The 13,321-nt window shown below is 48.6% G+C and overlaps 1 protein-coding gene and 1 long non-coding RNA gene across 9 annotated transcripts in view; one reads left to right on the top strand and one right to left on the bottom strand.

Moving 5' to 3' along the window:
- NRF1 (nuclear respiratory factor 1) overlaps positions 1-8,704 on the bottom strand; it is a 59,471-nt gene extending 50,767 nt beyond the window's left edge. For 3 of the 8 annotated variants that reach the window (XM_085081387.1, XM_085081396.1, XM_085081413.1), the window contains exon 1: positions 8,534-8,702. The gene's annotated coding sequence lies outside the window, so the exon portion shown is untranslated. Of the gene's footprint in view, positions 1-8,533 lie in introns of all 8 variants that reach the window. The other 5 variants (XM_085081370.1, XM_085081379.1, XM_085081405.1 and 2 more) reach the window with 4 other exon arrangements.
- A 164-nt stretch (positions 8,705-8,868) lies between these two features.
- LOC146443024 (uncharacterized) lies at positions 8,869-11,464 on the top strand. The gene is made up of 3 exons (XR_014856309.1): positions 8,869-8,981; positions 9,937-10,167; positions 11,274-11,464. It is a non-coding gene; the product is annotated as an uncharacterized LOC146443024 (long non-coding RNA).
- The last annotated feature ends 1,857 nt before the right edge of the window (positions 11,465-13,321 follow it).

Below are 13,321 nucleotides of genomic sequence, written 5' to 3'. Positions count from 1 at the left end.
ATGCATTCTCCGAGGTAACTCTCTGTCACCTTACACATTCTTGCATTTTATTGAAAGAACCACACAGGAATCCCAATTTTAACCTATTTTCCTCAGACCTGCAGAACCCAGGAGTCATTTTAACAGCGCAGAGCGAGTTACTCATCATTAGTCAATTCAGCTTTTTTAATTAACAGGCAGAAGAGGTCTTTTAAGAATTCCTAACTAACCCAATGAGCAGAACTGCTGCTGGCTGACAGCACGCCTGGCCTGGTGGGATTACTGCTGGAAAAGACGGAGCACAACCCTCCCTGGCTGCTTGAAGGTGCAAATGTTCCCAGTTTTAATCCTCTTTTCTGGAGGGAGAGGATTAGTGGTTCTGCTGGACAGAACGGGAAAGGAGAATGGGAGTTGCACAGAAAGGTTTCAGGGTGATGGGAGACGCTGTGGCTTCGTCCCCACGAGGCTCTGGGTATGAATTGTCACCACATGTCCTGCATGGATGAGCTCTGCCCAGGCTCAGCTACATCATGGAATATCCTCAATTGGAAAGGATCCACAGGGATCATGGATCCAGCTCTGGCCAGGCACAGACATCCCAAATCCCACAGGGATCATGGATCCACCTCTGGCCATGCACAGACACCCCAAATCCCACAGGGATCATGGATCCAGCTCTAGCCCTGCACAGACACCCCAAATCCCACAGGGATCATGGATCTACCTCTGGTCCTGCACAGACATCCCAAATCCCACAGGGATCATGGATCCACCTCTGGCCAGGCACAGACATCCCAAATCCCACAGGGATCATGGATCTACCTCTGGTCCTGCACAGACATCCCAAATCCCACAGGGATCATGGATCTACCTCTGGTCCTGCACAGACATCCCAAATCCCACAGGGATCATGGATCCACCTCTGGCCAGGCACAGACATCCCAAATCCCACCCTGTGCACCCCTGGCAGTGCTGTCCAAACTCTCCTGGAGCTCTGGAGCTGTGCCCATTGCCTGGGGAGCCTGGGCAGTGGCTGACACCCTCTGGGGGAAGAACCTTTCCCTGATATCCAATCTGGCCCTCCCTGACACACTTTCACACCATTCCCTCGGATCTCCCTGCTCACACCGAGCAGAGATCAGAGCTGATTCCCTCCTCAGGAAGCTGCAGCCCTCACTGACTCTCCCCTCAATCTCCTCCAGGATAAAAAACCCAAAGCCCCTCATCTGCTCCTCCTGTGGTCCTCCAGCCCTCTCCTCATCCCTGTGACACTCCTTTGGACACTCTCTAACAGCTTTGCACCTTTTTTTGTATTGTGGTGCCCAAAATCATGATGGATCACCTCAAGGACTTGGTCCTCACATGGCATTAACTCGACAAGATCAGCACATGATAAAAACACACAATGCAGTCCTAACCACACCTAATTATCAAACTTCCACCCAAAACGGCAGTCTAGCCACCCCTTCTTGATGCTCAAGTGGTTCAAGAATGCATCTGCTGGACTGCCCTGCAAAGATGCACTTGAGGAGGAAAAATTCCCAAGAAAAATCCACTGGGAGCTAATGAGCATAAAGATATGGAGCTGCTGGAGAGAGGAAGCCTCAGAGCTGCTGCAGGGCTGGAGCTGCTCTGGAGCCAGGCTGGGAGAGCTGGGAATGTTGCCCTGGAGAAGGGAAGGATGCAGGGAGAGCTCAGAGCTCCTGCCAGGCCTGAAGGAGCTCCAGGAGAGCTGCAGAGGGACTGGGGACAAGGCATGGAGGGACAGGACACAGGGAATGGCTTCCCACTGCCAGAGGGCAGGGATGGATGGGATCTTGGGAATTAGGAATTCCTGGCTGGGATGGAATTCCCAGAGAAGCTGTGGCTGCCCCTGGATCCCTGGGATGGCCAAGGCCAGGCTGGACAGGGCTTGGAGCAGCCTGGGATAGAGAAGGTGTTCCTGCTCATGGCATGAGATGAGCTTTAAGGTCCTGCCAACCCAAAGCATTCCACAATTCCATGCTGATTCGATGGGAATCATCAAGGGAAACTGTCACCTGTGCAATTGAAATTGTCACCTGTGCAAACAGCACACCAGGCACGTGAGGAAATCCAGTGTCACACTCTCAGCTACACATTCCACACCACAAAAATTTGCATTTTCTGGAGGAAAATAAAGTGCATTTCCAGCCAAGCTACACCAAAGAGATCTGCCTGCGAGTCTTGCAGGTCTAAAGCACCTCCAGGCTGGGTTTAAATGCAGCTTCCCACATTTCCCTCTCCACACTGACCCAGCCTGTTGAGCAGGGTGCTCTCCGTGTCCCTCCCTGTCCCCAACTGCCTCCCACACGGGCAGAGTGGACACTGCAAACTCACTGAACCCAAAACTGAGCCCTCCTGGAATTCCTGGGAATTCCAGCCCTGACCCACCTGGGCTCGAGTGGGGCTTTTCCTGCTCCCAGCATGGCATGCAAATCCTGCGGGAATTCCAGGTTTTTCCAGCTCCTGCAACAGCCCCGCCCTTGAAACGCTGAGAACGGACTGTGAATTTTTATTTGCTGCTACATTTTGTACTTCAGATGTCTTTCACATCTCTCCACCACCACCTCCATCTACACATGCTTCTGATTAGCAGGGCTGAAATATTCCAACCATTCCCAGGGAAATTCACCGTTCCCTTCTGGAGCAAGAGACCAAATTTACTGATTTACCTCCAAATCACTGGGAATGCTCATGATGCAGAATTGATAACCTGAAAATAATAACCCAACTTTCAACCCAAATGCACAATTGATAACCTGAAAATCACCCAACTTTCAACCCAAATGCAGAATTGATAACCTGAAAAGAATAGCCCAACTTTCAACCCAAATGCAGCATTGGTAAGTCTGAAAATAATAACCCAACTTTCAACCCAAATGCAGCATTGGTAAGTCTGAAAATAATAACCCAACTTTCAACCCAAATGCAGAATTGATAAGCCTGAAAACAACCCAACTTTCAACCCAAATGCAGAATTGATAACCTGAAAAGAATAGCCCAACTTTCAACCCAAATGCAGAATTGATAAGCCTGAAAATAACACAACTTTCAACCAAAATGCAGAATTTGTAAGCCTGAAAATAACACAACTTTCAACCCAAATACAGAATTTGTAAGCCTGAAAATAACCCAACTTTCAACCCAAATACAGAATTGATAAGCCCAAAAATAACCCAACTTTCAACCCAAAGCAGCCACGAGAAGAGCTTTGAATTCCTCAGCTCCTTCTAGAGAAGGAAGGGAGCAGCACAATTTAAATCCCTTCTCCTTCCCAAGGGAAATGGGGAGTTAAAGGATTTTCCTGGTGCCCAAGGAAGAGGCTGCAGGAGCAGCAGGAGGCTCGAATGGCTGCCACCAAAAATAAACTTCTTCATTTACACAGCATTTCTCAGCATGAATAAAACATGGCCACTCTGGGCTGTGGTCTTGCAAGTATTTTTTGACTTCCCCAGACTACGGGGAAGTTTTTCAAGGCTGGAAGTCATCCCTGTTTGATTCCTTTAATTAGATGGTTATGTAATAAACAGGGGGAGGGACTTGGTTACTTCTGGCTTACTTGGTCACACTCACTACAAGCAAACGTGGTCTGATAGTGAAAATATCCTTCCATGGGTTTTTTCCTCGTGGATTTGAGGTCAGATGAATTCTGTAGGGCTGAAAAAGTTGGGTTTGCCTTTGAGTTGCTGCCAGTCTGTAGGATCTGAGCAAGCCATTCATTATTGATAGGCAGCACAGGTAAAATAATTCACACATCTGCCCTGCAGGGGCTGAGAGTTGCCAACATCCAACAAAAACAGTGCTCTAGAGCAAGGAGACACCTGCTGCCATCCTCCAGCACAAAACCAGGCTCTGCTCCCCAGCAAAAGCAGCACAGTCCCTGAGAAAAGGTGGGAAAAAAGGAATGAAAAGAGGCAATGGACTTCCAAATCCTACTGAGATGGAAAACACCTTCCATCTTCAGCAAACTAAGGGGTTTTGTGCAGCTACATCTTTTTTCCAGAAAAAAAAAACCAAAATGGAATTTCACTGAACACACCTTCCATCCTCAGCATCCTAAAGGTTTTTGTGCAGCTAAATCTTTTTTCCAGGAGGAAAAAAAGCCAAGATGGAATTTCACTGAACACACCTTCTATTCTCAGCATCCTAAAGATTTTTGTACATCTACATCGTTTTTCCAGGAGTCAAAAAACAAGATGGAATTTCATTGAACACACCTTCCATCCTCAGCATCCTAGAGGGTTTTTGTGCAGCTACATCTTTTTTCCAGGAGGAAAAAAAACCAAGATGGAATCTCATTGAACACACCTTCCATCCTAAGGGTTTTTGTGCAACATCTTTTTTCCAGGAAAAAAACCAAGATGGAATTTCATTGAACACACCTCCCATCCTCAGCATCCTAAAGGTTTTTGTGCATCTAAATCTTTTTTCCAAGATGAAAAAAAACCAAGATGGAATTTCATTGACACCAAAATGTCACCGTACATCAGGATGAGCTGTGAGCTCCACCAAACACAGCCTGCAGCTCCCTGGGATCCATCTGGCAAGGGAAGGGATTCCCTCTTGGACTTCTCCTCAGAGTCTGGCAAGGAACTCATCCACAACAAACCCAGAGCGGCCTCAGAGTGCTCCCCATGAAACTGGAACACAGCCTGAGCTCCAAAAAAAGCAGGAGCACAGCCTTGATTCCTCAGGCAGCCTCTCAGTGCCTCTCAGCTCCTCAAACCCACTGGTTTCTGGGAAAAATGAAAAGCAACAGGACCAAAATTGGGGAAAGCACAAATATTGAACCCCATTGCAATTGCAGTGGATACAGAATGAAGCTGAATTTCCCCTGATGGGAAAAGTCCTGGATGGTTCAGGTTTAGCCTGGACAGGTAAAAGGTTCCTCCACCCCTGATACAAAGCCCTGCACAACCCTTAAAACCTTTCCCACACTCCATTACAGCCTTTAGGAAGTGGTGAGAATTTCTGGTGAAGGCTTCATTTTCAGGAGATAAAAGACACCAGGGATGTTCAGAGTTTTTAATCTGAAATAGCTGGAAACCAGAGGGGGTTTGCCAGCATTTATCTACCTGGTTTGGATTCGAGGGCAAAGCGAGCTGATGAAGAGATTCACAAGAGCAGACAAATTCATTCACTAAAATAAGTGATAAATGGATTGGGGCAGTGCAAGTAAAATCCCCACTGTGCAGCAGAAGTTCTTTTAAACCCCCCCAAAAAAAGCAGTTTGAAATGATTTTATTAAATATCTCAAGCACTGGGTGATGGGTAACACAAAATATCTGAGCTGTGTTGGTTTTGTGTTTTTTTCCCATGGATCAACTTCAGAAGTGGCACAAGGAAGATAAAGTCCAAGGCTGAATTTCACAGAACTGCCTGCACTGAAAATCATCAACACAACCCCACCATTCCTACTGACAGCACAAAGTGTTCCTCTGTGGGGAAGTCTGGATTAAATTCCCTTGGTAAAAGGGATACAGGAGCACGGCAGAGCTCCCTGTGCCCTGCTGCCCTCCTGGAGGACACTTTCCTAGATCAGAGGAGGGCAATGCGTAAAAAATAGTGAATTCCCAAAGCCTTCCAGAGACAGAGACTGAGTGGAAATCTCCCTCCTTTGGAAAAGCAATGGAAATATTCCCAGAGCTTGTGCATGAGGCAGATGACCAGTTTAGAAGGGAGATGGACACAAACACTCCCAGTGCTCCCAGTCTGGGCTCCTGCAATCTCCTGGGGTTCCTTGCTTTCCCTTCCAAGGTTGAAATATTAATAATTCCAGTCCTGAGCTTGCCAGCAGTGAAACTGCCCGTTTTAAGGCTGAGGAAAGGTGATTCAGGCTCCTGAGTCACACAGAAGTTGTGAAATCCCAACATGTGAAGAATTCCTCAGGCCAGAACACCTGTGGACATCAGAGCAGCTGGCCAGGGAATTCCAGACAACTGACAGGAAAAACCCCACCGTGGTCAGCCTCTCTCAGGAGCAAAGTGGCTCTTGCTCATGGAATCATTGAATTAAAGTTGGAAAGAAAACCCCCAAGACCATCGAGTTCAACCATCAGCTCAGCACCACTCATTCACAGCCTCAAGTGCCACAGCCAGAAACTTTGAGAAATTTTGAGAAATTCCAGGGATGGGAACTCAGCCACTTCCCTGGGGAGTCTCCAGAGATGAATCCCACAAGTTTTCCCGTGTGTTTTCCTGATGGAGCCACACAGAGGAGCAACCTCCAGCCCTCACCAAGAATTCTCACTGGCAGAGCTGGGTTTTCCAGGATGGTTTAATTTATCTCTGGAATGGGATGTTTGCTGTCCTGGCCAAGCTACCTCCATCACATCACACACTTTCTAAATCCTAAAGATCTCCAAGAGCTCAACAAAACCCACAGGAGATGAAGCTGAGAGCTCCCAGCTCGCTGTTTTTATGGCTTGTGAACAAGAGGTCATGGCAAAACCTCACAAAAATGATGTGAGGCTGCTGGAAAACAACTGGGATGCAATAAAACGCCAAGAAAACCACCTGAGATACTCCAAAAAAACCCCCAAACACATGCAGAAAGTACAGAGGAATATGAGAGGATTTGACTGAACACCACACTGTAACACTTCATGGAGTCATGGAATGGTTTGGGTTGGAAGGGACTTTAAATCCCATTCCATTCCCACCCCCTGGGAACATCTCCCACTATCCCAGGCTGCCCCAAGCCCTGTCCATCCTGGCCTTGGACACTTCCAGGGATGGATTTGAAAGATTAAAACCCTGTGGCTACAATCCTCAGCCTTCCACAGGTGCCATCACCATCCACTTCCTCTTTCAACCTCAACGAGAAAAAAAACAATTTAAAAAAAAAAATCACCGCTTCCAGTTTTACCACCAGCACGAAAATTTCAGTTAAGATGAACAATTCTATCATCTATTTCCACAATATTTGGGCACTACAAGTTCAGTGTGAGAGGGTTTTAAAAGGAGCAACTGTGGTGTGGATGAAGCAGAGAATGAAGCAAAGTGAGGATGAACACGAGTTCACACTGGGAATCCTCTCAGGATGTGGGAAGAGGATCTAAAACTGTGCCTGGAGAGCAGCAAGGCTTAGAGACAAAACCACAACAGCCAGGCCCTGCCTAAGGTAAAAATCCCAAATTCTGCAAGTAACAGTTGAGTGGAGAAAAAAAAAAAATTAAAAGTACAAAGCAGAGTTCCCAAAGTTGAGAGAAAACATCTCCCCACGCCATGAAAATCATCTGCAGCTGGAGACTCAGCAACCTCAAATGTAGGAAGAGTCTTGAGGTGAATTATTTCTGTCCCTTAATTATTATTTACACTCAAAAGGTCCTGAGCACCTCAGTCACAGCGAGGTCTGTCCCCAGCAAGATGTTTTAAAACCCTTTTTAGGTATATTAATATATACCCAACTACACCCCTTTTAATAGGCAATTTACACCCTTTTTTTGGGTATATTAATGGGGGGAGGTGAGTGATTAACACGTTTCAACTCAATCCCCACCTCCTGTACACTGGGAGGAAATAGATATGTGCAAATTGTGAGGAAAAATAAAGAGGAGGAGGAAAGGGGGATAGAAATGGGTGATGAAGGGGAAAAAAGGGGGGAAAATTGAGAATGAAGGGGAAAAAAAGGGGGAAAAAGGAGAATGAAGGGGAGCTTCAGAGGGCTTTTTCAACCTAATCTGTTCTGTGATTCTGAGGGAAAAAGGATGTGAAGGGGAAAAAAGGGGGGAAAATTGAGAATGAAGATGAGCTTCATTAACGGTCTCAGAGATCTTTTTCAACCTAATGTGTTCTGTGATTCTGGGGAAAAAAGAGTGATGTGAGGGGAAAAAAACAGGGGGTGAAGGAAAAAAAAACCCACCAGGGATAAAGTGGGAATGTAGAGGAACTTCATAAAGGGTGGGCTCAGTTATCTCTGAGGCCTTCTCCAACCTAATTGATTTTGGGTGGGTGGGAAGGGGGGTGAAGGGAAAAAAAATGGGGGTGAAAGGAAAAAAAAGAGAGGGTGAAGGGGGAAAAAAAGAGGGAGTGAAGAGGAAAAAAATGAGGGTGAAGGCAAAAAAGAGGGGGTGAGGGGGGAAGAGAAAGGAGGTGAAGCAAAAAAAGGGGGTGAGGGAAAAAAAGGGGGGTGAGGGGAAAAAAAAGGGGGGTGAAGGGAAAAAAAAAAAGGAAGGCTAAAGGAGAAAAAACAAGGCGGTGTGAGGGCTAAAAGCACGAAAGCAGGGACCCGAGAAGAGCAGGAAAAGGCGAAGCGCGAAGCCCCGCCGCTGCCCGCGGCCCAAGTTCCCGGGGCCGGGCCGGGCCGGGCCGAGCTCCGCCGCTGCCGGGCCGCCCCGCTCCCGCCGCCCCGAGCCGTGCCCCGGCCCGCTGCCCCCCGGCCCCGCCGCGCCCCCGGGCCGCCCTGCCCCGCGCTGCCCGCGCTCCGAGCGGCCGGGCGGTCGGGCCGCCGGGGGAGCGGGTGCGGGCGGCGGGGGCCCCGCGTTGGTGCGGCTGCGCCGGGGCTGGAGGAGATTGCGCGGTAGGACGCTCACCTCAGAGCGGCTGCGCTGCGGCGGGCCCGCGCCGCGGGGCCGCGGCGGGCGGAGGGCGGGCGGCGGGCGGGGGGAGAGCGGGGCGGCGGCGCGGGTCGCCCTCGGCCGCCGCGGTGGCGAGCGCGGGAGGCGGGGACCGGCGGCGGCGGCGGCGGCGGAGGAGGCCGGGGACAGCGAGAGGGGGGGAGCGGGACGTATGGCGTCATAGCGCCGCGCCGCCGCCATCTTGGGGAGGGCGAGGGAGGCGGCGGCGGCCATGTTGGGGAGGGCGCGGGGGGCGCGCGGAGGGGGCTGAGGGGCGGCGCCATGTTGGGACGGTCGTGACCTTTCCCGCCTCAGGCAGCTGAGGGGCGGCGCCATGTTGGGAAGGTCGCGGCTGTTCCCTGAGGGCTGAGGGGCCTCGAGCATCGCAAAAACACGATTTGAGGGGGAAATCGAGGGAAAAGAGGTGTAAAATAGATTTTTGGGACTGTTTTTTGGTAGGAAAAGCCAGTTTAAAATGGAACTTGCGGGAAATCGGTTTACAACGGGAATTGCGGAAAAATCGGTTTAAAATAGATTTTTTTGGCCATTTTTTGGTGGGAGAATCCAGTTTAAAATGGAAGTTGCGGGAAATCGGTTGGAAACGGGAATTGCGGAAAAATCGGTTTAAAATAGATTTTATTTTTGTTGGGAAAATCCAGTTTGCAATGGAAATTCAGGGGAAATGCATGTTTAATAGAAATGTTGAAAAAATCTGTTTAAAATAGACCTTTTATATTTTTGCCAATTTTTGTGGGGGAAAACTAGTTTAAAATATATTTTTCTCTTTTTTTTCTTTTTTTTTTTGGCAGAAAAAAATCAATTTTAAAATTGAAATAGTGGGGAAAATCCAGTCCAAAATGGAAATGTTTACTTTTTAAAAATCCAGTTTAAAATATAAATATTTTCCTTTCCCCCCCCCCATTTTTGCGAGAAAATAAAATTTTTACCTTTTTGTGTCCATAAAATCTAGTTTGAAATTAATTTTTTTCCTGTGTTGTTGTGAAAAAAAAATCCAGTTTAAATCATGTTATTCCCCATTTTTTGGGGGGGAAATCCAGTTAAAAAATGGAATTTTTTTCCCCATTTTTTATGGTAAAATCCAGTTAAAAATGAAGTTGTTTCCATTTTATGTGTAATTCACAGTTCACCCCTTACTGTCCCAGGGTGGTCAGTGGGACTTTATGATATTAAAGCTCTTTTCCAATGCAAACAATTGCATGCTTTAGGGAGCTGAAAAATAAAGGAGAACGATTTAAAACACAGAGGGGGAAAGAGGAAAGGGAACTAACCAAAATGGGTGTAAATCTGTGGGGTTTTTCAGTCTTGAGGTGGAACTTGATGTCTTATGCACTGAACCTGTTGGATTTGTTTTTCCTTAGGAATAACATGGGAAACAAAACAGGAACAGGCATGAGAAGAATTCCCAGAAGCTGGAGAAGAACAGCCAGAAAAGCAAAATATTTTCAGGGATCTCCCTTCATGGAGAGACCATTTGTATTTATTCCATGCTCTGAGCTGGATGTTTGGCAGGTCAAAAATTCTTTAAATCAACCACCTGGCATATCCTGGCATCTCCACAGGAGGAAGGTCCTGGAGAAAGGTGGATTGAGGTGAGAGAAATCCCCCAGGGGGAGGATGTGACAGTTCTGGAAGGGCCTTGTGACACTGGGGTTGGAGGTTTGGAGAGCAGGTTGGACCAAGCAGGGCTCAGGAATGCTGCAGGTGGAGCTGCTCCTGCCCTGGGGAGCAGGATGGGTGTTGGGATGTCCTGCAGTCCCATCCAGCTGCAGATTTCCAGGGCCACATGATGGGTTTGGGATGGGCTGATCCAACCATGGGATTGTCAAAGTGCCCAGCATCCCTTGGTCAGTGGCTGTTGAGTGCTGGCACATGTGGATTTTTGGGTTTTTCCCCTCCTCTGTGAAGAGCAGAGGGCACCCAGCAGCAAAGAACAGCGTGAAAATTCATTTGGGATGGACTGGAAAAGATCCAGAGAGGCATCACTTCCCAGTGGGAGCAAAATAACCCTTTCTCTTTGGAAAACTGAGCACCAGCATGCAATCCCTGGGTTCTCCTGGAGATCCTGGGCCATAATCCTATGTGAAAAGGTTGGGAAAACACCCATTGGGAGTGAAAATGTGCAGAAGGAATGTGCAAATGTGGCCAGCAGAAGCAAAGGAGGAAACCCTGCAAACCCATGGGAATGCTGTGGTCAGGAAATGCCCAGTTCAGTGTCCAGGGAAAGACAGGGGGGGAGCAATGATGCACTGAAGGGAAAGGTTTAAATGTCCACATCCTGGGGTCAGGGAAGGGAAAATCACAGACAAATTACACAATCATGGAATGGGTTTGCTTGGAGAGGAATTTAAGGATTATGTAGTTCCAAATGTCTACCACAGGCAGGGACACCTTCCACTACCTCAGGGTGCTCCAAGCCCCATCCAGCCTGGCCTTGGACACTTCCAGGAATCCAAGGGCTGCTCTGGGAATTCTATCCTGGGGCTTCCCCACCCTCCCAGCCAGGAATTCCTTCCCAGAATCCCATCTATCCCTGTCCTCTGGCAGTGGGAAGCCATTCCCTATGTCCTGGCACTCCAAGCCCTAATCGAAAATCCCCCTCTTGCAGACCCCATAAAATTACAGTTCTACAAACTTCTCCTTACTCAATATATTTGGGTTGTTTCCCTGATTGTCAGAACCTTTGTCTCTGTTTCAGGTTCAGTGTCATCTCTGAACAAGAGTTCCCAGTGTGGCTTCTCTGGGTTAGGATGTCATAACTCCAACAGCAGAGTTTACCCTTTTTGATTATTCTTTGACCTCACCCCCAGAACCAGCTCACACTTGAGTCTGCACCAGTTAAAACCCCAACTAAGGAAGCAATCAGGTAGTGAACAGTTAATTTTAATTCATATCTGTTTTCTTGGGCTGTAATACATGATTTTAGGGCTTTGCTGCCTGTGTTGAAGCTCTGGTCTGGATGCTCCAAGGCTGTCCCAAAAGCCCCTTGTTTGGTGTGTGATTTTACAGCAAAATGAAGTCAGAATGTGCAGCAACACATTCAGTGATGTGACTTGGGGACAGGAACTTGGAGTTCCCATTCTGCAGCACCAATGACCAAGAGCACTGTGGGTTTTGGGTTTGCCTTTCCCTAACAAGTCATTAATTATTTCTGTTCTGCCAGTTCCCAGAGTATCTGGAAATTACAGACAGCAGTGCTGGACTCAACATTCCCTGCAGCTAAGCATGCAAAAAGCAGCGGATTTTATGGCAAAGGCAATTAATGGGGAGACAAAGATCAGACTAAGGAAGGGAGAAGTGAGGTGGGAGCTTGCTGGCAAGGAAGGCTGTCCCCTCCCATCCCCACATGTCACCTGGAGCTTGTTTTCACATCGGGGAGGACTTTTCCAGTCGGTTTTTAGGACAGGGGTTGCCTGACTCAGTGGTGCAGGAACACCTGATAATCCCTGTCCCCAAGTGTGGGACAGAGCTGGCAGGGCTCTGCCCAGCCTGGGAGCCCCAGGGTGACACCTCCTCACACCAGCCGAGTTTGAAATGTCATCCTCACACAGCTGCAGCACACGGAGCTCCCAAACACCATGCTGCTGCAGTGACTTCCACACGGGGCTACAATTCCACTCTCTGGGAGATACAGCTTCGTGTCCAGCCCGCTTTTCTTAGGGAAACAAACGCCCTGAGCAGGTGCTGAGCACTGATTACCCCGAGCTGGATGTCTGGGATGTGTTGTCCCCGCGATGTTGCCGCGGCCGGGGGAGTGTCTGCTCTCCTTGACCGTGGTTATTGTCAGCAGGAGCAGGGCTGAGCTCCCCCTGGGCGGGAGTGATAAGCCCGAGGCGACAGCGCTTCCTCCCCGCGGAGCCCTGCGGCTCTGCTCCACTCCCCCGCCTCGGAGACACCGCCGGGCTGCGGGCAGGAGGTGTTTCTGGGCTCTGAGGTGCCCCAGAGGCACAGGCAATGTGGTTTCCCTTCAGACACAGAGAATATCCCACGCAGTTTTACCCTTGCCGTCCAATGCACCAAAGTCACAGTTTTTGCAGTTTTTCTCACATGCCGTTCTGTGGCCTTTAGCCCAAATTCCTGAAGACTAAGCCGTGGCCATGCTGGTTTCCCACGTGAAGAACTTACATTTCTGTAGCCATGCTAAATTTTAATTTGTTTTCTCAGCAAAATCTTCTGTATCAGAGAGCGGGATTGATCTCACTGGTGTTCCTGTACCTAAACAAGACACCCAGGGCTGCTCTAAGCCCCTGCACACATTTAATCAGAGGAAACCCATAGGAATTCACATTTAATCAGAGGAATTCCCATCCCATATCTAGGAATCTAGATAACTAGTCCAGGCATTGATGCAGGCATTTAGATTTAGGGAAGATCAACCCCGTGAGTCCCGGTTTAGCAACATGTGAGGAGGAAAACTGCAGGTTGGAGGTGTTAATTGTCACCTTGTGCTGGTGAAACAGGAGGAGTGGGGAGAAGGGAGGAAAGCAACAAGAATAACAGGTTTAAAATATGTGACAATGTTAAAGGGTGTAAGGAATGCACTTTTTACCCTAAAGAGCTGAAAGGAAGGGATTTTAGGGGAACAGGGAGATAAGAAGCCTCACTTTATGGCAGATCAGTGAAAGGCAGCAGTGAGCTGTGGGTTCAGGTGAGCTCAGGGCCAGCACAGCTCCACCATGTGCAGGTATGGGGACAGTCCTGGAGCCACCTGAGGGCTGAAGGACCCTGGGACACTCCAGGGGACAC

Source organism: Lichenostomus cassidix, chromosome 1Aa (assembly GCF_008360975.1).
Source record: "Lichenostomus cassidix isolate B80296 chromosome 1Aa, HeHo_3.0, whole genome shotgun sequence".
In the NCBI taxonomy this organism is placed as follows: domain Eukaryota; kingdom Metazoa; phylum Chordata; class Aves; order Passeriformes; family Meliphagidae; genus Lichenostomus; species Lichenostomus cassidix.
Note: the sequence above shows the minus strand (reverse complement) of the source record. Positions and strands in the feature narration are given on the sequence as shown.